This window comes from Micrasema longulum, unplaced genomic scaffold, assembly GCF_059751315.1.
Source record: "Micrasema longulum isolate JH-2025_06_02 unplaced genomic scaffold, ASM5975131v1 h1tg000948l, whole genome shotgun sequence".
Lineage (NCBI taxonomy): Eukaryota > Metazoa > Arthropoda > Insecta > Trichoptera > Brachycentridae > Micrasema > Micrasema longulum.
In genome coordinates this window covers 370,993-395,515 of record NW_028278139.1, presented here as the reverse complement: position 1 = coordinate 395,515, position 24,523 = coordinate 370,993, and the positions used below count along the sequence as shown (strand labels likewise).

At 33.2% G+C, this 24,523-nt stretch overlaps 1 protein-coding gene and 1 long non-coding RNA gene across 2 annotated transcripts in view; one reads left to right on the top strand and one right to left on the bottom strand.

Annotated features, from left to right (window-relative positions):
- Positions 1-24,523, bottom strand: part of LOC148277972 (uncharacterized) — a 180,087-nt gene that overhangs the window by 113,814 nt on the left and 41,750 nt on the right.
- On the top strand, positions 18,240-19,222 carry LOC148277973 (uncharacterized). Its single transcript, XR_015823321.1, has 2 exons — positions 18,240-18,303; positions 18,808-19,222. It is a non-coding gene; the product is annotated as an uncharacterized LOC148277973 (long non-coding RNA).

The window sequence follows — 24,523 nt, the reverse complement described above, 5'->3', positions numbered from 1 at the left end:
TTAGTAAATAATTGTCAGAAACACACTAAAATAGGCTTGTTTTTGCGTTTTTATATCAATTTTCAGAAACAAACTTTCGTGTTTTCATGAAAAAACTGATTTGATGGGTACACGATCAGTGATCAGTAATTTCACTATTGATGTTAGTTTGACAGCTGTCATTTTAATCAAGCTATATTTAAGGACAATATTTGAACGTAGTTATGCAGAAAGCAGCCAGCCATAGAAAAGTGAAACTGAGATAATAGCACTTTTGTGAAATGAGTTAATAATCAAACCTACACAACAGTTGGAATGTTTTTGACTTTAAAAAATGATAAACAATGAATACATCCTAATTTTTTATCTTACTAACATAAATCTAATTACGTATTTGACCAGTTTTAATGATTTTTTAAGTACTGTTAGATTTTTCTAGTGCTGTAGGTGTTTATGCAAATTGAGAAATGCCGTTTTTGTGATCTACACCATTTTCCAAAGGCGATTTATACCGTTTTTTGTATGAAAGTGGCCTTCTCTGTTTTTAGCAAAACATAGAATTGACCTTCCTGCACCTGATAACATCAATAACTCATTTTTTCAAAATTGTGGACTGGCTGCTTTCTGCATAACTACGTTCAGTTGATGGACGCTGTAACGCCGTCTAAAACGTCGGCAAGAAAGAATATTAATACACGGCACAATAACTCACGAGAATTATATTTTTGTAATGTTTATAATACTGTTACTATCGCAATTTTCGGTTTTTTGATTATATAATTTATCAATAAAAAAACGTGAAATACCTATTCTCGAACCTTGACCCATTCAGGGTTATGCCGCGATTTGTATGCTTTTTCTTTTTTGATCACATCACCTGTATTGCAAAGGTAGACATTCTGATGAATAGTGAATACATTAACATTCTTAGGCGTCTATGGCATGCCTATATTTCTAGAAAGATCGATCTATCTATACACACACCATTCAACTAAAGTAACACTTCCTTTGAGGGCCGCGATTACAAACGCTATCTCCATCGATGCAAATCGAGGCGGTATAAAGTAACATCGATATTTATGCACAAAAATGAGTATATTTGTATGAAAGTTTAAAGTCTCTACGTCGGTAACCTGAAATTAAAGATGTTTATATTAACATATTACAACAGAGATGAAGAACATTTAAGAGAAGGTAATATAGAAGTCCAGGCATCTACAGGGCTTATGACCTGTCAATGGCTGGTTTAAGTTGCCTAGTATGTAGGTGAAATAATTCAATTAGATGAATCTCACCCGCATAAATAAAGGTTTCAGCTCTTTAACTTCACACACATCAACAGATGAAAGAATTGAAGGAATATAGATGTTCAAATATAGGCAGAATGGTGAATGTTACACAGTGTGTAAAGTGGCCGCTTAAACCAGCCATTGACAGGTCATAAGCCCTGTAGATGCCTGGACTTCTATATTACCTTCTCTTAAATGTTCTTCATCTCTATTGTAATATGTTAATATAAACAGCTCCCCAGGGAGTTGAATCCAGTCCTTGTCTACAAAAATTTGGACAAACTCAAAATATTGTTAAACATGTTTAGAAAAAAAAAATCGTCAACATATTCTATTTTTCACATAGAAAACTTAACTCTCAAAAGACTGTGGTAAATAATTATTTGGCGCACGGTGATGTAACATCGTGTTACCACAATCAAAAAATGGAATGTTTTAAAGTTCACACATTTAAAAAAATATATGGAGACGTACAGTTTGCAAATTCCTTTTCCATAATTTATAAAAAAAGCATATAATATTGTCCTGTTATAACTGCTATGGCAAAATAAATTTAAATTCATCAATACGCTGCTTATTTTACATGCGTGCGTCCCGCATCACTGTCAATAACCGACGGAATCCGTTTCACACAAATACTCGTCACAGAACAGCGTCTGTCTTTCTTGCTAAGAGATCAAATGAAAAAAACAAACTGAAGAAATATCTTCCATATACTTTATAGTGCCTGTTTATAAATAAATTTTTAAAATATATAAAAAAAAAAAAAATTTGTCCCACCGAAAAGTCTTCAGACTAAGTGGGTAACAAATTGTTATATGTATTTTTTAATTATTAAATAAACGCTGCTCTGCAGCACTGAAACTAAAGATCTATCTTCGTGCTCTTTCTTATACAGATTAATGGCGGACATTTATTCTTCACCTAGCAAGGATAAATATTTTTTGTATTATAATCCAGCATATTTCTACATATTTTTCTTTCCAAATAACAAAAAATACAACTTCATCATTTAAAAAAATTAGAGATATATCAAGTCTTGTATTGTATGTACACTAGTGTGACATCACAGCCACACAAGAGTTAATTTTACTTTGTAGATACAATAAGATTTGAATTTTAACTTATCACTAGAATACGGGCTCCGATTTGCTACATGTTATTTGTCATAAAATAAATACATTTTTTGATACAAGTATTTTTTTATATTTTTTTTTTATTTATTTACAATTTTAAAAAACCCGTTAGGGTTACATTAGAAATATAATATTGTCTAGTCATTTTATGTCTCGTCCAGTCTAGTTAGTTCAGTCACCATGTGCTTTTTCAGATTGATTTTAAATTTGTCTCCATTAAAAGTTTTCAAGTAGTAAGGTAGGTCGTTGTAGTGTTTAAGTCCATTATGTAGTATTTTTGACTGTCCTGTGTTTGTCTTTGCTTTTTCAATATGATAGTGTTTTTGTTGTCTGGTGTTATATTTATGTATGTCAGCATTTTTGACTAATATTATGTCGTCGTCTTGTATGTTTCCCAGTGTTATTTTGTGCACAATTTTTAAGGTCTCAATTTTAGTCAAGTAGTTTATGTCAAACTGGTGTGTTTTTTTGTACAGTTCAGTCGTAGAGGTCAGGTAGGGTAGGTTGTATGTTAGTTTAAGAATTTTATTTTGTTGCCTTTGTATTCTTGTTATGTCTGTCTTGTTACCAGTTCCCCAGAAGGCGATCATGTAACTCAATTTACTTTTGACATAGGCTTCGTACATCATAATTTTTTCCTTTCTTGATATAAAATCTTTAATTTTGTAGAAGAGGCTATGTAGTGATGCCATTACTTTAGTGAGTCCGTCTATGTGTTTTGTCCATTTTAATTGTCTGTCCATTGTAAGTCCTAGGTAAGTCACATGTTCTAGTTCTTTAAGAGTTTCGTTGTTTGATAAAAGTTTCATCGTTATATTAAAACCTAGGTTTGGTAAAAATTTAATAACCCGCCAATTTGATTTTGAAGACCATTTTGGATGAATTTAATTATCAGTTTGTTCGATTTTAAGAAATTTCCAAACAACGTCACAACAATGACAATAAATGAAGACATAGGCGTGGGAATATTTTTTCCGTCATGGAGATGTTAAATACACTAGAATTTCCTTCATGATGGGTGTACCGACAATATATCCACACCTTCGCCATTTCACAAGCCTCTGTACTCTGACATCTTCTACAGGGGTCTTCAAACCAAGGCCCGCAAACGTTTGGAGGATTTTAGAGACCCACCTACCACCCACAGCTCTCATACAGCAGAGATATAAAGCGTTTGTGAAAAGGGAGTATTTATGTTTTATTTACAAATCATATAACACAAAATATTTTACAAGTATATTACGTTGAATTACATTCCCGGGAGTTACAACAACTTAATTCGGAACATAAATAATATAAACATTTAGAAAATAACACATATTGAGAACAACAAAGAAACAAAGCAAGTTTAGCACCTATATAACTAAATATAGCACAGCAATATATACGCCTAAAACCTTTTCTTACACAAAGAGCTGAAACCTCACCAACGTGATAAAGGTTTCAGCTCTTTTACTTCACAACAGTCAACAGATGGAAGAGTTGAGGAAATGTGGATGTTCAAACATCGGCAGAATGGTGAATGTCACAAAGTGTGTAAAGTGGCTACTTAAACCAGCCAATAACAGGTCATAAGCCCTATAAATGCCTAGACTTCCATATTTCATTCTCAAAAATATTTTCCCTCTCTGTTGAAATAAATTTAAATTTGTATCAATTTTTATTTTTCTTAATCTTCTTAATTCATTTTTAAAATACGTGTCTGTCTTCATATGTACGTAAAACATAAAGTCTACGTGGCGTTTATTTTTAACATAAAACAACGTTTTAAGTTGGTCCAAATTCCTAGACACGGACTGGATTTAACCTCCTTGGGAGCTATAAAGATAAACATTTTATAACAGAGATGGAGAACATTTAAGGAAGAAGAAGCATTTACTAGGCTTGAGGCGTAACATTGGAGGCCAATTTACACACTGTGGAACATTTACCATTCTACCCATATTCATGCATCCATATTTCTTTAATTCTTCGCATGAATACGGATGTTAAAACACAGGCAGAATGGCGCATATTAAAATTGTGTTAAATGGCTATTTAAATAAGCCAAATTTTCTCCATCTCCATTTTGTTAAGTTTCCTGATCCGGCCCTTCGACCAAAATGCTTGGACAGCCCGGGTCTATTACGGAGGCGGTTAGCACAGCACAGGTGACCCAAGATAGGCACACAATGCGTCAACTTTCCAATACCCGCGACCGTAAAACAAATGGTTTCTGAATGCGTGGCTTTCTGCCCGTTTGACCTACAAATTTGCAGCTTGACCCGAAGGCTGGCCGAAGTTACCGAGTGCCTTACCGTTCAAAACAAATGTTTGAGCAAGAATGAAAATGCATTGGGACATTTAAAATAAACTATTCTCAATTATATAAGCGTGTGCTCTAACCTCTGATATTAACTTGTGTGGAATAATTATTTTAAACTTTATCATGGTCCGGATCCCGTCACAATAGATCCTAAATCTATTTACTATGCCCTGGGTATCGCAAATCCGTCTAACGTCTTTTTTGGGTTTCCCTGCGATTGCTTTTAGTACTTTCATCTCTGACGTTCTGAGCAGTTATTTGGTTTTTCTATTTAGTTTTTCTATTCAGTTTTTCTATTAAGTTTTTCTACTTGGTTTTTCGCCTCTGTTGTATACACTATGGTTTGGTCTGACACACGTTTTGTACATCCGAATTATGTTTCCAATAATCATGTGTTCATTGTACTATACGACATTTCTTAGGCATCCAGATGTTTACTGAGATGGATATGTTCTCATCATTACTATGGCAGCATCATCTGCATGGCATGTGATGTTAATGACCTTATCTCCCTTAGTAGATTAACTACTTTTTTTTTCTCAAAAGCGTTTTTTTTATAAATATATTTATTCTGCTTGTATAAGAAAAGGTTTTAGGCGTATATGTTATTGTGCTATATTTAGTTATAAAGGTGCTAAACTTACTTTGTTTCTTTGTTGTTCTCAATGTGTTATTTTCTAAATGTTAATATTATTTTTGTCCCGAATCGAGTTGTTGTAATTCTTGGGAATGTAATTCAACGTATTATACCTGTAAAATACTTTGTGTTATATGTAAATAATAAAAAAAATTAAAAACCCAAATTTCCAAACCCTTAAAATAACTTAATACTTTGAAGACTCTATGCAATAATTTTGTACGCAGTAACTTGAAGTTGGGATCAGTTGTGTGGAGCCCACAATACATAACTTACATTGAAATTATTGAAAATGTTCTTGGGAAATTTTTGCAATATCAACATTATAAAAACAATAAAACGCTTTGCACTTATTGCTAATTGATTTTTCACCCTTGAAAATAAAATAGAAGCACCATATCTGAATAATGCTATTTATATAAATTATTGTAAAAAATACATGTATAAAAACATAACATAAAATTATTAAATTGCATAACTATAACAATAGTAACAAGTAGGTAAATATACATAAGCAACCAAAAATATTAACGAAATAAATACATAAATATGAAGAAACAAAAAAAGGAAAAACATTTTTAAATATAAAGAAAAGTTTAAAAATAATATTGCGAGAGAGAAAAAGAAATCAGACTCGTTTTATAACTATCAAGTCCAGAACCAACTATATCAGCCTTGTCCTCATACTGATTGCCATATCTATGGAGCCTAGGGATAGGCGAGTGCATGTGATAGTTGGTCCTAGAACTTGCAGAATAAAAAGGAGATCTGTGGCGGGTATGTCGACCAGGCACACGGAAACACACCAACTCCAGCAAATCAGGACAGTTAATTAATCAATTGATCACTTTAAAAAGTAATATTAGGTCAGTTAGGATTCTTCTATCAGAAAGTCTCAAAAGATTTGCTGAAGACAACAATTGATTATAATTAAATAAAGCAGCTGGAATATGAAGTTAAATAATTAAAATATTTTAGAAATTTCTTCATGAAACTTTTACTTTATGAACCAACGGTCATTTACTGGGGGGTGGTCTGGTAATCATTCACTGGTGCTTTGACCCTGTATTTTTTGGTCCTTCGAGCCGGATCCATTCGCATTCCTCAATCCGAAATTCCAGTCGATAACTTCAGGTAGGTAGTAGGCAGGCAATTACGTCACAGCGTGAGGTATGTGGTATTCGCCGATAGTCAACCAAAGTCCCGTTCGTCCAGCAAGTCAGCGTTAAACTGCAAGCCGGCAGCGAGGCTTGGAGCGGTCTACCGCGATATTTGCCGGTTAAAAATTACCGGCAAATAAACGAAGTCTTAACTGGGTCATCCCAACGCACTCTGTCAGGTTTCAGTACCTACTTGGCCCGCACCTGTGGTTATTCACAATCTTTACGAGAAACTGCCGGCAGAGGAAATTCTTATATAATTGATATTTATTTATTTTACACTTTATATGCATACACAATATGGTGGGCCGATATTTTTTTTGTCCGAATTTTGAAATGAAAGGGGTCTAAAAAGTTACCTTTTGGATTTATTTTACTTTTGCCCCTCAACTACAGCTTGAAATTTTTGAAAAAGTCAATTTTTTGCCCGAAACCGGCTGTCATTTCGTATTTAAGTAAGAAAATCAGTCTAATTAAATCATATAATACTCTGCATTAAATCTTATTATATAAGCATCCAAGGGCGTGAGTTGCACTTTGTTTTGTAATAAATGGGTAGCATTGTTTTAGTGTGCCATTGTTTTCGTCAATTTTAGTTAGGCGCTCAACGGAATCAGTTCCGCGGAGTGTAAATTTTTTGCATTTCGGTAGTTTTAAAACGTGTTCGAATTTGTAATGTGATTAAATTATATCTTTACTAACAAAAAAGTAATTTTATCAATATAGATAATTAAAAAATGTTCAGACAGTTATAAACTTCAAACTTCTGTTGAGGGCTAAAAGTAGTATGGAATATTTTTTTAAATAATTTTTACGTTCAATGCGATCCAAAAGACAACTTTTTAGACCCCTTCACTTTGATATCTAAAAAAAAAAATACATCATCGGCCCACTCTAATACACAATTTATATACATATAAGGGCGGGCATATTGCCTTAAGGCAATTTCTTCCTACCTACCCAAACCGTTCAGTTTGAGAAAATTACAAGTATATTGGTTGTTCATTCAACCCTGTCACATCCGAAACCACGATGATCAGTATGAGCAATAAGACATATTGGCACATTAAAATATTTTGTAAAACGAATAAAATTTTAAATAATAATTTATCAAAAAAGCATATGGTTGTTTACTTCTGCAGGGGTAAAATAAGGAGTGGGAATGGGGGAGTCGCGGGGGAGCCGCGCTCCCCTTACTTCTCTCCTGCAAAAGTAAGCAACCATTTGTTTTTTTAAATATTTTATTTTAAAAAATCTTTGTTCTACATATTTTTAAAAATATGCTAATATGTCTTCTTGCCCATACTGATCACCGTGGTTTCGGATGTGACAAGGTTTAAAGAACACCCTGTATTTTAACAGAATCTTATAATTTTATACAACAATTTAAAACAAAAATCATCTAAAAATTTACACTGCTAATTTTTAAGAAAGGTGAGGAGAGGTGATAGGATGAAAGGAAAGGGGAGAAAGGTACAACTCAAACATTTAGGTGGTGACATTTCAATCTCGATTTCAATGTAAATGAAGAAAGGGCCTAACATTAGTAAGTAGGTTGTTCTATAATTGAGCAGCTACTACTGTAAAAGAGGTGGCAAAAAAATTAGAGCGGTGAAGGGGTATTAAAAGAGTTCTCTCGTTACTAGAGCGAAGAGATAGTCCATGTTGTGATAGAGGTTGAAAGAGCTCTCTCAGATCCCTCATTTATCAACATATACACACATACGAATACAAACGTCACACACATACAATTACGTTGACTCTTTTCTTTTATATATTTTGTATTATTAGATTTACAGTGGATTTTTTTAATTGGCTTTAGTATTGCAAATATATTTCTACTTTATCCGTTCAAATATGTATTTCACACTCTGTTGTATTTCGCAATGTGTTCTTTTCTGTTCTTTTCCCACCTTTTAAATAATAAAAGCTTAATCCCTATTTAGGTCCCAAAACTCCCAAAAATGAACTGTGTAGCGAACTATTTGTAAATATTTATGTTTTCTGTCCCTTGTTAAAATACTTATTCGATCTTATCTCCAAAATATGTTCAGAAAAGTATAAAAGCTGTAAATGTTGTAAACAATTCACTAGTCTTGAACATTCCTACTTAGGCGAAAGCGCTCGTTGGTCAAAATAATAAAAAGTAAAATTAAACCATGAAGTTTCATTGATAACGATATTTATAATTTTATCATAATCATTAACTATGGAGTTTTATCAAGAAATAACAACAAAAAACATCAATATTATAAATTTTATTGGTTACTAGAAAACACAATTTGTTGAAAATGATTCAATTTAACATAATTTCTCAAGTTTGCCTTTAAGAAAATCAGTCAACTATGATTTTAATACCAACCGGAAAAATATGCGATATAAAAGTGTGTCAATTTCCTCTTTAGCATTTTTTTTTGAAAGGGCAGGAAATTTGTTAACAAGCAGATCTGGTCACAGATTATACTTTAAGTGTTACACCGGTATATAAATCTTCTGTTTCTGATTGCTACAAAGATTTTGATTACCTTGTTTAACTCCAAACACAGAAAGATAATGGGCCTTACTTTTTAAATTTCTTTATACCAAGAAAAAACTATACCCGGTGTAACTATTTATACCCGGAATAAGAAAAACGTTACTTATAAAAATATTTACAATCTATTATAACTATATTAAGTTTGTTGCATCATTTATTTTTAGACCATTACAAATGTCTGCGTACATTTATGAACTAGCGGCGTGTGCGTGAGCAGTTACAAATACTAATACGTTATTTGTTATAGTATTAGTAACAAAACAAAACGAACTAAAGAAATGTCAAGCGTAACTTACGAAAACCAAGTCAATCAAAAACGGTAATGATTTTTATTTTTTAACTAAACTGGTTTAAATATACATATCTTCTCTTTAAGACTGTCGAAATAAATCCGATCTTCTAGTCCTATTTTAAATTCTCAACTCACTTTTTGATGCGCCTGAACTACTGAGCTCAATAAAATTAAATATCCCAACTAGAAACCTCAGACAAAACTAACTCTTTCATACCGATAACCATAGAACAAACTATGGGTTTCATTCTCCTATGCCCAAAACTCTTGGGTCTACCAACAGACACACCAGTCTTGATTTCTTTGATAGCAAGTTGTCTTCTTTTAAACGATCACTGAATCAAATTCAATTATAAACACCTCTCTTCCGCTTCCACTCCCACCAAGTGTACTTAATATCAATGTGTCTTTTTAATTTATTTTATAATAATTTTCCATGTATACATATGTTCTTAAAAATGCCCATAAATACCCACAATTAATGTTTCGTTTTATAATTGTGGTGTTTGATACTTGGAATTTCTTTTCAAAGAACAAACTGTAAATAAACAATATATTCTGGGTGTTGCCGACGTAAAAGCACATACACCAACTTGGCGGCCCTTCCTGGGGCTTTAATGTAGCATAGGGGGCTTCAGTATGTGTAAGCGATATACCACCTCCTCAATAAAGACTAGTATTTGTCACTTTCGGGGGTGGTCATCGCCATACTGAAGCCCACATATAGATTAGAATTCATGAAAATATTTGTATGCCCATAATGTGTTTTTATGTTGTTCTGTATGAGTGTTGATCGCCGCGCGGTCGGCGGGGAACTGCGGCCGGGTAGCGGGAGGATGGGGACCTTATACGTGGCGCGAGAGAGACCGATAGAGCCGGCAAATGTGCTCGCTATCTCTCTCGCCGCGTGATTGGTCAACCTAGCACCGCCCGCTATTGGCCTAGCCCGCCGCCGCACGGCAAAAATGTTGTATATATAGCCCCGCCGGGGAAAAATAAAGTCAGTCATCTCGCCACACTACCAAGGCTTTTTACTCTCCACTTCGTCTCCCTACCTCGCTTCAAACCGGACCTCATCGCCACCTGTATTCGAACACCGCTACCCCCCTGGACTTGGAACTCGGATACTCTTTGGACTGGATTTTGGACCCCGGATAATTTGGACCCTTGGATACTTCCCCGGAACACACCCCGCCGTTCCCACCGACGGAGAGATACCGGCCTTACAACCCGGTTGCCTGACTCAGGATTGCGGCCGCCAGCGCTACTCGCTAGCGACCCCGCAAGGGATCTCTAGGCGACGATACCTCCCCCGGAGCTTATCGTTCGTCGGCCGAGGCCCGCCTACGCCCGGCCACTCTGCGTTTGACACCAGCGCCTATAGAAATACAGTTCTTGTGACGGGCGCGATTGCTACGGACGAAGCAGTGATCCGCCGCGTCTGTTACACTGGGGATCATGGACCCCTGAAAGGGAATATTCAATGTAAATAATTTAAGAAAGACGATTTATTGATATTACACCACGCACAAATTGACATTACTCATAAAAAAATATACCGAAATGAAACCAAATGAAATATGCTTTTAATAAATGTTTAGAGGTATATTCATTTAATAAATTTAAAAATGGAATATAATAAATCTTTTATGTATAAATACTGCACGGCTAACTGACAGCTTTGAAACCGGTCGGTAGAAAAAACTAAAAATTACTGGTTAAAAAAAAGTTAATTCAAATATCACTGAACTTCCTTATTGGAAAACATAAAATCTATTTACCTACATGTTTACAATAATTTAAAAATGCATGTATGTTTCCCACTTCTCTATTTACATAATTTAGAAGCGGAATTTCGTCCATTTGCATACACGGAATGTAAGGCTAAATAAATCAAACCGTCTTCCTCGTCATCAGTCATCAAACAATAAATAAAATGGCGGTGTATCGTGGGACGTGTCCAACCAGCCGGAAGACCGAATTACTAAGCGGCACATTACATGTAATTCACAATTTATCGCCTGCAGTGTGATTAGGAATGATTGTCCGAGACACGAAATGGCGGCACGCTAAAGACTTAGCCATGCCGTCAAGTTTCTGTGATTTATTGGTTTTTATTATCTTTGTAAAGATCGAATTTTATCCAAGCAGACAAATTAGTATCAGCAAACGCTAATACCTCAATACCAACGTTTTTGCAAGTACACGCAGCGTCGTGGCCAGCCTTCTTTTCTCTTTCTTTTCCTAGAAAATAAGTCTCGGGGGACGCAAAATTCAAATCTGGCAAGGGGCGCTTGGGACACCCAGCTGCCATTTGGTTGCCAACTATGAAATATCTATTTTGTTTTTAATAGTCTAATACCTTTTATAAATATAAACACATTAAACATAACAGCGTTCTGTTACAAAATTGTAAAATAATAAAAATCAATATAGTTTTACATATTAAACCGTTGTTTTATATAGTAGAGTGAACGCGGGTAACAAAATGAACGGCGCACTAAGCTCAGTATTGTTAATAAAAAATTGTCAATCAAAGCTAAACTGGCAGTGCACAACGGAGTTTTAGATCTAACACTTATGTATGGATGTGAACGCGGTCGAAATGCGATCTCTTGGACGAAGGCGTGGGAAATTAATGTATGACAGGGTTAAGAATTATGAAATCAGGCGAGAGTGTAAATCTGAGTCCGGGATGATTGATAAGATTTATTATAATTTATTTATTTATTATTTCACGTTTTACATAAAACTTTTTTAAAAATATGAATACCTCACTGGGCACAACCCGTGTCGAGGCATTCATTTACATGATTTAATATATTATACTTATAGTGTCTTAAAAATATATATAAAATACATATAAAATATTACATTTTCATATTTAAATTCACACAGATATATATAATATATAATAGTAAGAGAGAAAAAAAAAAAAAGAGAAAGAGAACAACCCTATATTATTAGTTCAGATCACACATGTAACTACTGTGCAGACATTAGGTCAAATAACAAGCTACTGTCAGCTCCCGGTGGCCCAACATCCGCACAAATGCCAAATATACGAGTATATGACATATATTCATAGAGACACTGTGTGGGTGCAAATACAAAACACGAAAAGTAAAAATAATTATATATTAACAAGTTTACTGCTTTGGTGGGGTGACCATCTCAAGACAGTTCTCGAGACCCAAATCAAGTAGATTGAAAGGGTCTCTGAGACGGTTTGGTCATGTAGAACGAATGGACGATGAAAGAATGGTAAAACATATGGCGAGAATGAACGGTAACGTGGGACGAGGATGACCGAGGAAGAGGTGGCATGATCAGGTAAACCAAAATCCTCTTACGTAAAATTAAGTTTTCTGTATAAAAACCTGTTTTTTTCTTAACATGTTCAATTATAGGTTACCGACGAAGATACTTTATATGTTTATGCAAATATACTAATTTTTACACACAAAAACCGGTTTTTTAAATTGTTTTATTTTATTTTATTTATTGGGAATATCAATTGGGAATACAATACATGTAAAAAAAGTTTAACAAATAAAATATACAGAGAATGAAACCAATGACAGATATCCACAGAAATACATTAAATACTCGTACAATACATACTAGCGTGTTTGTGTGAGAGTAAGTGTGTGAGAGGGTAGGTGAGTGGGTGTTATATTGGAATGAGGGTGGACATGTGTGTAAATATTATTGCACAAGTGTCAAAAATATAAATATATATAGATTGTTAAAATTTGTTTAAATTTTTATTGTTTAAATGTATACTATGTATTGTTACAAGAAATGTACTATTTTTTTTATGTACCGTCCCAAATGAGTTTTCTCGTACAACTCCTGGGAATATAATATCATGATATTCATGTCTTATATGTTTTATTAATAAATAAAAAAAATATTAAGAATTACAGATAAAATAAGATTTCATTAGAGAAATGATTATGACCAATGAGCGCTTTCGCCTAAGTAGGCATCTTCAAGACTGGTGAATTGTTTACAACATTTACAGTTTTTATACTATTCTTAACATATTTTGGAGATAAAATCAAATAAGTATTTTAACAGGGGACAGAAACATAAATTTACAACTAGTTTGCTTAACAGTTCATTTTAAAATAATAAAAAGTAAAACTACACTAAAAAGTTTCATTGATAAGTTTATTTATAATTTTATCATAATCATTAACTATGGAGTTTTATCAAGAAATATCAACAAAAACATCACTATTCATTATAGAAACTAAGTATACGACAAAAAAGTATGTTTTAAAACATACTTTTCGTTTCTTTTTTTCTTACTGGATGTCGAAAATAAAATATAAAAGTAAGGAATAATTAAAAAAAATATATTTATAGATGGCAACCATGAAGTTCCGCATAAATAAATTGTCTGTGTTTTTATGAATGTATGTATGTGTATGCGCATGGGTGTATGTATGTGTGTGTGTATATATGAATGTATATATATATGTGTATATATGTATCAAAATGTGTACACGAATAAGTTTATATTTTATTTGTCTGTACTCTCTATTACTTTGTTAACTATTTTCATATATTAGAATGTAATTGCCCAGCTTGGAACGGAGTATGTATCCTTGTTAGCTGGGCAAAGTGAACGTTAAATTGTATTTTGATAAAAGGTGTAAATAAAGAAATAAAAAAAAACGCGCTTTTTAAATGTTAATTTTTTACATTCAAATTTGAAAAAAATAGTCACTTTTTTATTTTTTTTAATCAGTTTTCTCTCTGCTATGTTGACCTCAACAAGTAAGTACGATTTCTGCATTTAAATTTAAAATACCCATTTACGTTACGTGCGTTTTGTATGAGAGTGCACTCACTCCTTTGTTTAACTTGTGAAGTTTGAACAGGTGTTTACGAACACACTGATCCATATTCAAAAATTCAAATCGACTATTTGGAATAGAGGTGCATCCATTACCTATTCCTGTTACACACATACATAATACATTCGAAGAAATATCCGAGCTGAAAATTGACAGGTACGGCGCATTAACCCACAAAATTAACATCATGTCGGAGACAATGAAATAACTTAACTCCTGTGAGCAAGCATTCCAATGGTTGTTTCAAAACATCATCCATCTTATCTGTGCCAAATGGTGCATATGGCTATTTATAAGTACTTCAATCGTAGCGTTTAAGCGATCATTTGTAATGAACAACTCTACGTTTAACTTCTAAATTTGCCGGCTTCACGATGTACCCGTCTCTTCGTTTGAACACTAATTACACTAATATTCAAATCTTACTATACACCTTACGAAAAACATGCCCCATATCAGCACGTGCACGTTGGTGTTAGCTACTAAAAGGATGTATCGTACCAGCACGTTTTTATATTTTTGTGCAACTATTTGTGTAAGATTTGCATGTTAGTGTAATTAGGGTCCTGACGAAAAAACTGGCACGTCTCGAAACTGATAGACATAGAAAAGTTAGTACGTGGTTAAATATTAGTTGTTAACATAAGTTGTGTCCGTTTTGTTCCAAATTTAAAAATGAGCACCAAAAGTTTCAAAAGGTGGTCATGGCGTCATTCGAAAGAAAATTTTCTGCTATCCATGATATTGCGTTTACTTTACAGATATTGTTTTATTTTATTTAAAGCCTTTGAAGGCGCCGTGGCGCAGTTGGTTAGCCGGCTATCTGTGAAACTGGCGTCGCGGGTTCGATTCCCGCCAGTTGCAAGAAAAAAATCCAAGAAAGATTTTTTTCTCAATTGGTCTGGGTGTTGTGGTGTATTTTTCATTACCTTCTTCCATATTCCCTCTATCCCACCTTCTGACAAGCCTCAAAATAGAGGCTTAGCGGGTTATTCCTATTGGGATTTTCATGTTAGTTGAAATATAAAGTAGACGAATGTGAGCATTTTCGACACCTGTTCGCGTTCAATCTTTTCTTCTTTTCTGTTCAGATCGGTTGATCGCTGACCAGCCAATGACAGATCGTAAGCTCTATAAATGCTTAGACTTCCAACCGCCCTTTTTAAAAATGATTTTCAACTCTGTTGCAAAAATTTTCAGTCATATAACTCTCTAGTGAGTGAAATTCGGTCTTGAGTACAAACATTTGGACGTTCTCAAAATATTGTAGATTATTTTCTGTTGAATAAACGTCTTATATTCGCATTAATAAAGGTTTCAGCTCTTTTACTTCAAAAAATATTTGTAATTTTTTTTTTATCAACATCTTTCAAGTTCGTTTGATTTCTCGTTAGCAATGCCGGACACACCCATCAGCTGAGAACAACGTAAAACTCGGTAATAACGATCATTTGCCCAGTAAACATGGTCGCGATATAAAACATGAACGATAAATACCTGGATAGATATGAATTCGCAGAATGCGGTGTATGCAAATGCTCATACGAGTATAATCGTAATCATACCGACCGCGAACCAAGTCATGCAACAGTTATATAAAACCATGTGATTACGTACATCAGTATTTCTAAGTGTATTCGTCGACTGAATGGAGCAGTAATAATTAGTTGCAAGACACGCAAAATAATCTAGTTTCATTTATTTATTTAAACTAGCCAGATTCTTGTTTAAGTGCAGTGACGAAGTGAAGAAAATCCGTTTTACATCATATTTGACGTCCAGGTATACAGCAAAACTATAGAACAATTTTATTTTATTTTATTTTATTTATTTCGAATACAAACAGATGTACAGGTTAAATGAATATTTTAAAAAAAATATATATAAAATGTATACATAGTAGGGCCTGCCATCCAATTATATGTATTCACTAAATAATACTGTAATAAAGCGACGACGGCTTGAAATTTAAACTATATAAATAATAAATATACTATATATTAAAATAAGATAAATATGGACAAAACAAGGAGACAGTGGAAAGGAAAAGAAGGAAATTGATAAGGAGTGGTAAAGGATGATTGAAGGAAAGTGAGAGTGGAAAATTGCATTTGATTTAATGATTAAACGAATTATGAATGAAGAGCATGAATCAAGCCTATTAATTCTCTTCTGATATTGTATGGAGTGTTAAATATATCAAGACTATTAAATTTTTTGTTAAATGTTTCACATATACGAGGGATTGTAGAATGTTTCCGATGATTAGTTTTAAATTTACGAATATAGAAAATATCAGAGAGTCTAGTTGGCCTGGAGGGGACACGGTAAGCAAGTAGATTAATGAGTTCCGGGAAATTGAATTTATTATTGACAATTTTATAAATCAGGATCTGATCAAACATATCTCTTCTGTGTGCTAATGAAACAAGGTTATAAAATTTTAATGAAGCTAAATAATTTGGAAAATGCAAATGAAATTTGTATTCTAGTTTTTTCAGGATTTTTTTTTGAACACTCTCGATTCTATTAATATTTAATTTATAAACAGGAGACCAGATAGCAGTGCAATAATCAAGATGGGGGCGTACGTATGTTATGTAAAGCAATATAAATGAAACTAAATTTTTAAAAGATTTACACAGCTGCATGATAAATCCAGTCATTTTGTATGCCTTGTTAATTATAGTTTCTATATGACTATTGTAATTTAAGTTTGAGTCCAAAATAATTCCCAAGTCACGTATTTCGTTTACTTCTCTAATTGTATTTTCATTTATCATATAGTCATATTTTATTTTATTTTTATTACGAGTGAAAGATATTTTGTAACATTTAGACACATTGATATTAAGTTTGTTTTCAACAATTATACGCAAGCAGCGTGGAATAAATTAAGGGTCACCTAAAACAATGCATACTGGCAATTATTTGGATTGCCTCGGTACTGCAGTGCCTCCAAAATGTTTTCAGTTGGAAGGGTAAACACCTTCGCTGCCCTACTTCGCCAAAGAGCCTGGAGCCTATGGTAACGCCTTAAAAGCTCCAATAACACGCTTCTCCAAGCCACTGCAAGGTGGATCCATTCACGTCTGTTTGAGCAATGTCTGGAAATGCTAAGACCACCATAAGAACATAATATAAGATAATTTACTTTATTTTATCTCTCTTATGCAAAAAAACGTAGAACTAATATTGATTCCATATATATATGTTCGGCATACTAAATAGTATAATCGATGTTCCATAATTACTGGAACAAGTTAAATTCAATATTCCGATTCGTAAGTTCAGAAACAATGAAGCACTGTTCATCGATCAGCATAGAACAAACTATGGCCTTAATTCTCCAATGACCCGTCTTTGTCGTATTATTAACTCAAGACAAGATCTGGACTTTTTTGGTTGAAGTTTACAACGATTTAAACAAGCGCTAAATAAATAGTCTAGATCTTGTTTTGATGTCCCTTATTTTCGTCAATGATCTTTTCTGTTTTTATATTTTTAAAATATTCTTCTATTGTAATGTTTAAACCCAATAAATTGTATACATGGACAATGTCCGTTTAAAATAAATAAAACAATTTCATTATTATTTTATTATAAAAATTTTGAGTTTGTTCCAATTTTTGTAAACAAGGACGGGATTCAATTCCTGGGGAGCTGTTAATATTAACATAATACAACAGAGGTAAAGAACATTTAAGATAAGGTAATATGGAAGTCTAGACATCTACAGGGCTTATGACCTGTCATTGGCTGGTTTATGTGGCCACTTTACATACTGTGTAACATTCACAATTGTGACCAAATTTAAACATCTTTATTCCTTCAATTTGCTCAAAGTTGATGTTTGTGAAGTTAAAAAGCTGAAACCCTTATTTTTGCGGGTGAGACTCATCTAATTGAATTATTTCACCTACAAACTACGCAACGCCTGAAAATGTTATTTTAATTTTTTTTATAGTTCTTCATGGATCAGGTGGATTTATCAACAACATTTTGAGTTTGTCCAAATTTGTGAAGACAAGGACTGGATTCAACACCATGGGGAGCTGTTTATATTAACATATTACAGAAATGAAGAACATTTTAAAGAAGGTAAGTAATACAGGTTTCGGCTCATTAACTTCACAAACATCAACAGATGAAAGAATTCAAGGAATATTGATGTTCAAATATGGACAGAATGGTGAATGTTACACAGCGTTCTACAATTTAAGTTACAATAGAGAGCGGAAACATTAAAAAACTGTTTCCAAACAGATGGAAGAGTTGAGGGATTGTAGATGTTTAAACATAGGCAAATTATATATGTTACATATTGTATAAATTGACAACTTAAACCAGCCAATGACGGGTCATAAGCCCTGTAAATACCTAGACTTCATATTCCCTTCTCAAAAAATTTTTCCATGTCTGTTGTAATAAATTTGGAAATTTTGTTTGTTTGGTTGTTAATTATTTTTTTCATATTTTTTAATTTCTAAGATTTTCAAGTTGACTAATTTTAAAACAAACAAAAGTAAATTAGACTGAATAGTGCGGGACAAAGTCAATAATTCGACTGATACCATTCTAACAAAGATATTACGTTGATGACAGCTTGCCACCACATACCGCACACCGCATCTGAGGACATAAGTCTCCTTGGCGGTGCCCACATACACGGAAAATTTGCTTGTTGTCAAACGAGGAAAGCTGCCCGAAGGAGCTCTCTGAAATCTGGTAGCCTTAGCATCTTTGTGCTGAAAGAAAGTAATCCAGAAGAACATAATATTCATTGGATTGAGAAGAGAGGGAAGTCAATTCTTCACTGACTGAGATTATATTGATTGGACATGATCAATTCGCCGAAATGATTACAAAACTTTTTAAAATATAAGACTGGAAAAAAAATCAAAAGCAATGTCCCAGAACTGCCTTATGTACAAGGGAATAAAACTATTTGAAGAAATGCCAGAAAGCATAAAAAATTAAATTAATGTAAATATATTTAAAATTAAATGTAAAAAGTATATATGTGAAAAATATTAGGTGGTATATAGTGTAAATAGTGAATATAATTAATAAAAATGTACATATGAAACAGTTAATATTATAAATTAGGATACTAAGTGTATAATAGTGATAAATAATGTTAGAATAAGTATAGATGTAAATATTGTGTTGTAAATATATATTAGACTATGTAAATACATAGAACTAAATAAATAAATAATAATAAAAAAAAAGCCTTAAAATTATTTTTAGAAGCCACCAAAACTGCATATCCGACAGGACCTATAACAGGGCCACGAATAGTAGCGAGAAGCTCCATTCGGTAATCACAGAGAAGGGGAAAGGAACAAGACCACAGGATGTGTTCAGAAGATTGGTTAGGATATCCGCAGCAGCACGAAGGGGAGTCAACAATATTAAAAACAAATAATACGATGATGACAATATGAGATATTTTTTTGATTGTAGAACATTCGCGAATATATCAGTTGGGGAGTTGAGTTGTTACCAATTTTAGATAACAAAGAACCAGTTCTGGCTGCGAATTGCGGCAACGACAAATATGAGATGTTCAATTGAAACAATAAAAGGCGTTCCTCTTCAATCCTAAAATCTGTGTCAAGATAAAACTGCGCGTCACTGAACGATACTTGATTCAACGTAAAGAAAATATTTGCACGAAGAACCTAGCTATAAAATACAAGTAACCTATTTTAATACGAAAAATTATTTGATTTGAAAACTACAATCACTGTATTATCTATTTAATTGCTATGTTTTAGATATTTTCTTAATAGTTAAGTAAAAAGTCGTCACGATCATTAAGCTTATTGCGTTTCTCTCCTTTAAATATTTGTTATTTAGTGAAACATATTTGCTATATTTATTTTCGGTTTTTTAAACCGGAAATTGTTTTGCCCTTTTGAGCCGGAAAAAAATTGGTCCTTCGAACCAGGAAAACAATTGGTGATTCAAACAAAATATGCAGAAATTTTGCATCATTGCGTATAAATCATGTTATTTTGATTGAACTGGATGACATGATGAAAGTATTTGCGTGTATAATCTTTTTCCCTTTCTTTACTTTATTAAGTAACATATGTTTGGCAATTACAATAAGCATCAAAAAAGGCAAAGAAAAAAATCAAAACATTAAAATATTAAATCTACTGTACATATAAAAAATATAGATACCAATACAAAATGAATCACGTGTTATACATATTCTCGTCGCATTTTGTTGTCCTGTTTAGAAATTCTATCAAATAATATTGTGTTGTGTACGTAATTAGTTCTGGGTTGGGTTCATGTAATAATATCATTGTATTATACTAACATAGCACTGTCTGCACAACAATAAACATTAATAAATAACATATTACAACAGAAATGAAGAACCTTTTAAAGAAGGCAATATAGATGTCTAGGCATCTACGGGGCTTATGACCTGTCATTGGCTGGTTTAAGTGGCCACTTTACTCACTGTGTTACATTCACCATTCTGCCCATATTTGAACATCTACAGACTTCTATATAACCTTTATCTCTTTATCCATATTACCTATCAATATTACCTTAATCTATATTACCTAGACTTCTATATTACCTTCTCTTAAATGTTCTTCGTGTCTGTTGTAATATGTTCATATAAACAGCTCCCCAGGGAGTTGAATCCAGTCCTTGTCTACAAAAATTTGGACAAACTCAAAATATTGTTGATAAATCCACCTGATCCATGAAGAACTGTAGAAATTGAAAAAATAAGATTTTCAGGCGTTGCCTGGTATGTAGGTGAAATAATTCAATTAGATGAATCTCACCCGCATAAATAAAGGCTTCACAAACATCAACTTTGAACGAATTGAAGGAATATAGATGTTCACATATGAGCGCAATGGTGAATGTTACACAGTATGTAAAGTGGCCACTTAAAGCAGCCATTGACAGGTCATAAGCCCTGTAGATGCCTAGACATCTATCTTACTTCGATTTTTTCATCTGTTGATGTTTGTGAAGTTAAAAAGCTGAAACCTTTATTTATGCGAGTGAGATTCATCTATTGAATCCAATTGAATTATTTCCCCTACATACTAGGCAACGCCTAATATTTATATTTTTTCAATTTCTATACTTCTTCATGAATCAGGTGGATTTATAAACAATATTTTGAATTCGTCCAAATTTTTGTAGACAAGGACTGGATTCAACTCCCTGGGGAGCTGTTAACAATAACATAATACAACAGAGATGAAGAACATTTTAAAGCAATATGGGCAGAATGGTGAATGTTACAATAATTGTGTGTAAAGTGGCCACTTAAACCAGCCAATGACAGGTCCATAAGCCCTGTAGATGCCTAGACATCCATATTGCCTTCTTAAATCGTGCACAATAAAATTTTAGTAAAATTAACAGATTCTCTTTTTTTACCTCACATTTGTGTTATGATTTTTTTTCCCATCAAGCAACATTACATGAGTGAGGGAATTATTGGACACAATCCGATGTATTCAAATATGATTCTACACTCCTTCTGGACTATTCTTAATTCTATGCTCCGAGATAAAATCGAGAATCACATCAAATAAGTAGATGATGAAATCCTTATTAAAATTGTTTAGAAAGAAGCTGTTCTTCAAACCAGTTTCGTTCCGTAGTAAGTTAATGAACCGCAAAGAAAGGGGCCGCCAGCCACCGCAAACTAACATCAGACACCAATCAAACTTGCTCGAGTCACCAATACATGATCGGACTACACCGGGCATACAAAAATCAAGAATGAGATTCGCTATCAAGTGAAAACTAGACCACACCTTTTGTAGATTCAGCGCTTTTACTTTAAGATGTATTGTAGTTATTTTTTAGTGATAGTGGTTCATCATTGTTTGAATATGTATGCGAGAGGTAATCTACGGTAATTCAAATTTGTTGCAACAGAGAGGGAAAACATTTCGAGAAGGTTTAATGGAAGTCTAGACCTTCGCCGACCTTCAAGTCGCCAGCAAAGAGACCCATTACAAAATATGCTCGTTCAGCTTCCACGGAAGTTGGCCGAATTGTTGTCAAAGACCCGGGGTGATATTTCAAACAGTCTGGCGGCCGTTGAATAAGCTTTTATCTCGCGTATTTTTTTTTTTTTTGTTTAAAAAAAGAAATATTTGCGTTCTTATGATTTACCCAAATATTTAATTTTGAGGGCCATTTTCAACGAGTTGTAAATAACTCACTATTAGAAAATGGAATCGAGTTGGGGTAGAGTGGGATTCGAACCATGAACCTTTGGTCCGTGAGTCCGAGACACTAACCACAGCACCACAACCCGATTTTGTATTTTGTATGTAATACGCGAGATAAAAGTGTTTTCTAACGCCGAGAGAGCGGTTCAGAAAAGCACCGCTCAAAAGTTTATCTAGAATTTTACTCTTACAAAATATAAAAAAATAATAAAAATAATGTGATCTCACGGAGGTTACCCGTGCCGAAGACCCTTAACAATTTGCTTTTTTTCAATGTTTCATTTCATTTAATTTTTTTTTTTTTTGCCCCACAACAGGCCAGGGGGCCCAATTATAGTGGTGAATTACATTACAGAACAACCAGGCTTGAGAAAAATCAATCAATGTTTTTACATTTGAGAATAAACAAAGAAGACTAACTTCATAAACAGAGATAATTAACAAAATATTCAGACTGTTTTAAAAACTAGGTATATATTATTTTTTTATTTATTAATAACAAATTAAAATACAATATTACAACTAAATACAATTTTTTACAATAATCAAATACATATAATTACATTAACGGTTCCCATTACGTAAAAGAAATAAACAATTCTTGTGAACATAATGGGGAGTGACGTCTTACAATAGATTATTTTATTTTAATCGAAAATATTTTTAAAATAACATATAAATTACAAAAAAGATATTAACGATGTTTTTAATCAGTGTTACATAAAGAAGAATTATAGATGTATTTTTTTACTTCTTTCTTAAATATATTATATTCCTGACTGTACTTTTAATTATCTTTGTTAATTTCATTAAAGAACGTAGATCTATATTATTTATATTACAAAACGCACAATGAAAATAACAAAAACTTAACATAAGCTATACACTTGTGGAGCAGTAGATTCAATATTGGTTTGGGCAAATGAGACAATCTATTTACTTCTACCTACCTTCACTATCCATTTTTTTTTATAGCCTTTTAAAACATTTTCTCGTTTCTAATTGTTTTGATAGATAGTGGAAGTAGGTTATAGATTTTGATTGAATAATACTCAAAGTTCCTTTGTCCGAAAGTGGTATTAGTTTGTATTTGTTTAAGTTGTCATTTACATACAAAATACACGAGATAAACGTTTTTTCTACGGCAGAGCGTTTGGAATACCAGCCCTGGTCGATTTATTGTTGCCCGAAACAATTCAATTATTTTCTTATGATATATGAATCAGATTTAATTTTTTTATGATTTTCCTTACTATCATTCTCCTGCAGAAATATACTTAGCTCATCAGAAAGGGACATTTGTTTAGTAAAAGCACCAACACTTATAGCATCATCTTCGATTTCATCTTTAACTCCCACCTCAACTGCTACTTCTGTTTCATTTGCATTAAATAATCACTTTATTGAGATTTTGCGATTACGACTTTTAATCGCGGCTGAAAAAAAATCGCAGTGCGTTCTAAGCCTAACGCCACTGATCTTTATATACAACATATATATTTTAATAGAGATTTGTGCATAACGCGCTTGATGCTGGGATTCCCCAATTCATGAGCTTGAGTCAAATAGAGTAATAAATGAAATGATATGCCGTACGACACCGCAAATATATCTCCATCTCACTTAGTCTCATTGTATATTTTATTAATTTGTTTGAGAGCTGTACCGATTTTGACTAGTTTAATTCTGTCTTGGTTCCAAATGAAGGAATACAATTGGATTCCAATTCCCCGGGCTGATATTAAAAATTCCCCGGGTTTTCTGGTTTGTAAAATTTTGAAAAATCCAGGGTTTTCGGGTTCGGGGAAACCCGGGTCAAAAACCCTAGTTTTTAAAGAACGGCGTTTTAAAATGGCGAAACGAATTTCCTAACTTTGGATCACACATACAGCCTTAACCACAAATAGTAAGAAAACAGAAGACTGACATCAAATAGGCGTTACGATTCAAAAAGTATGCCGTAAACGAGTCGAGTGTGGGCAGAATAATTATTAAGGCCTTGAACTTGGAATTATCAGCGGAAAAGAAAGCAAACTGGACTTGGCTTCTTGATATGTCGCCATCTAAAATGACGCACTTTAAAT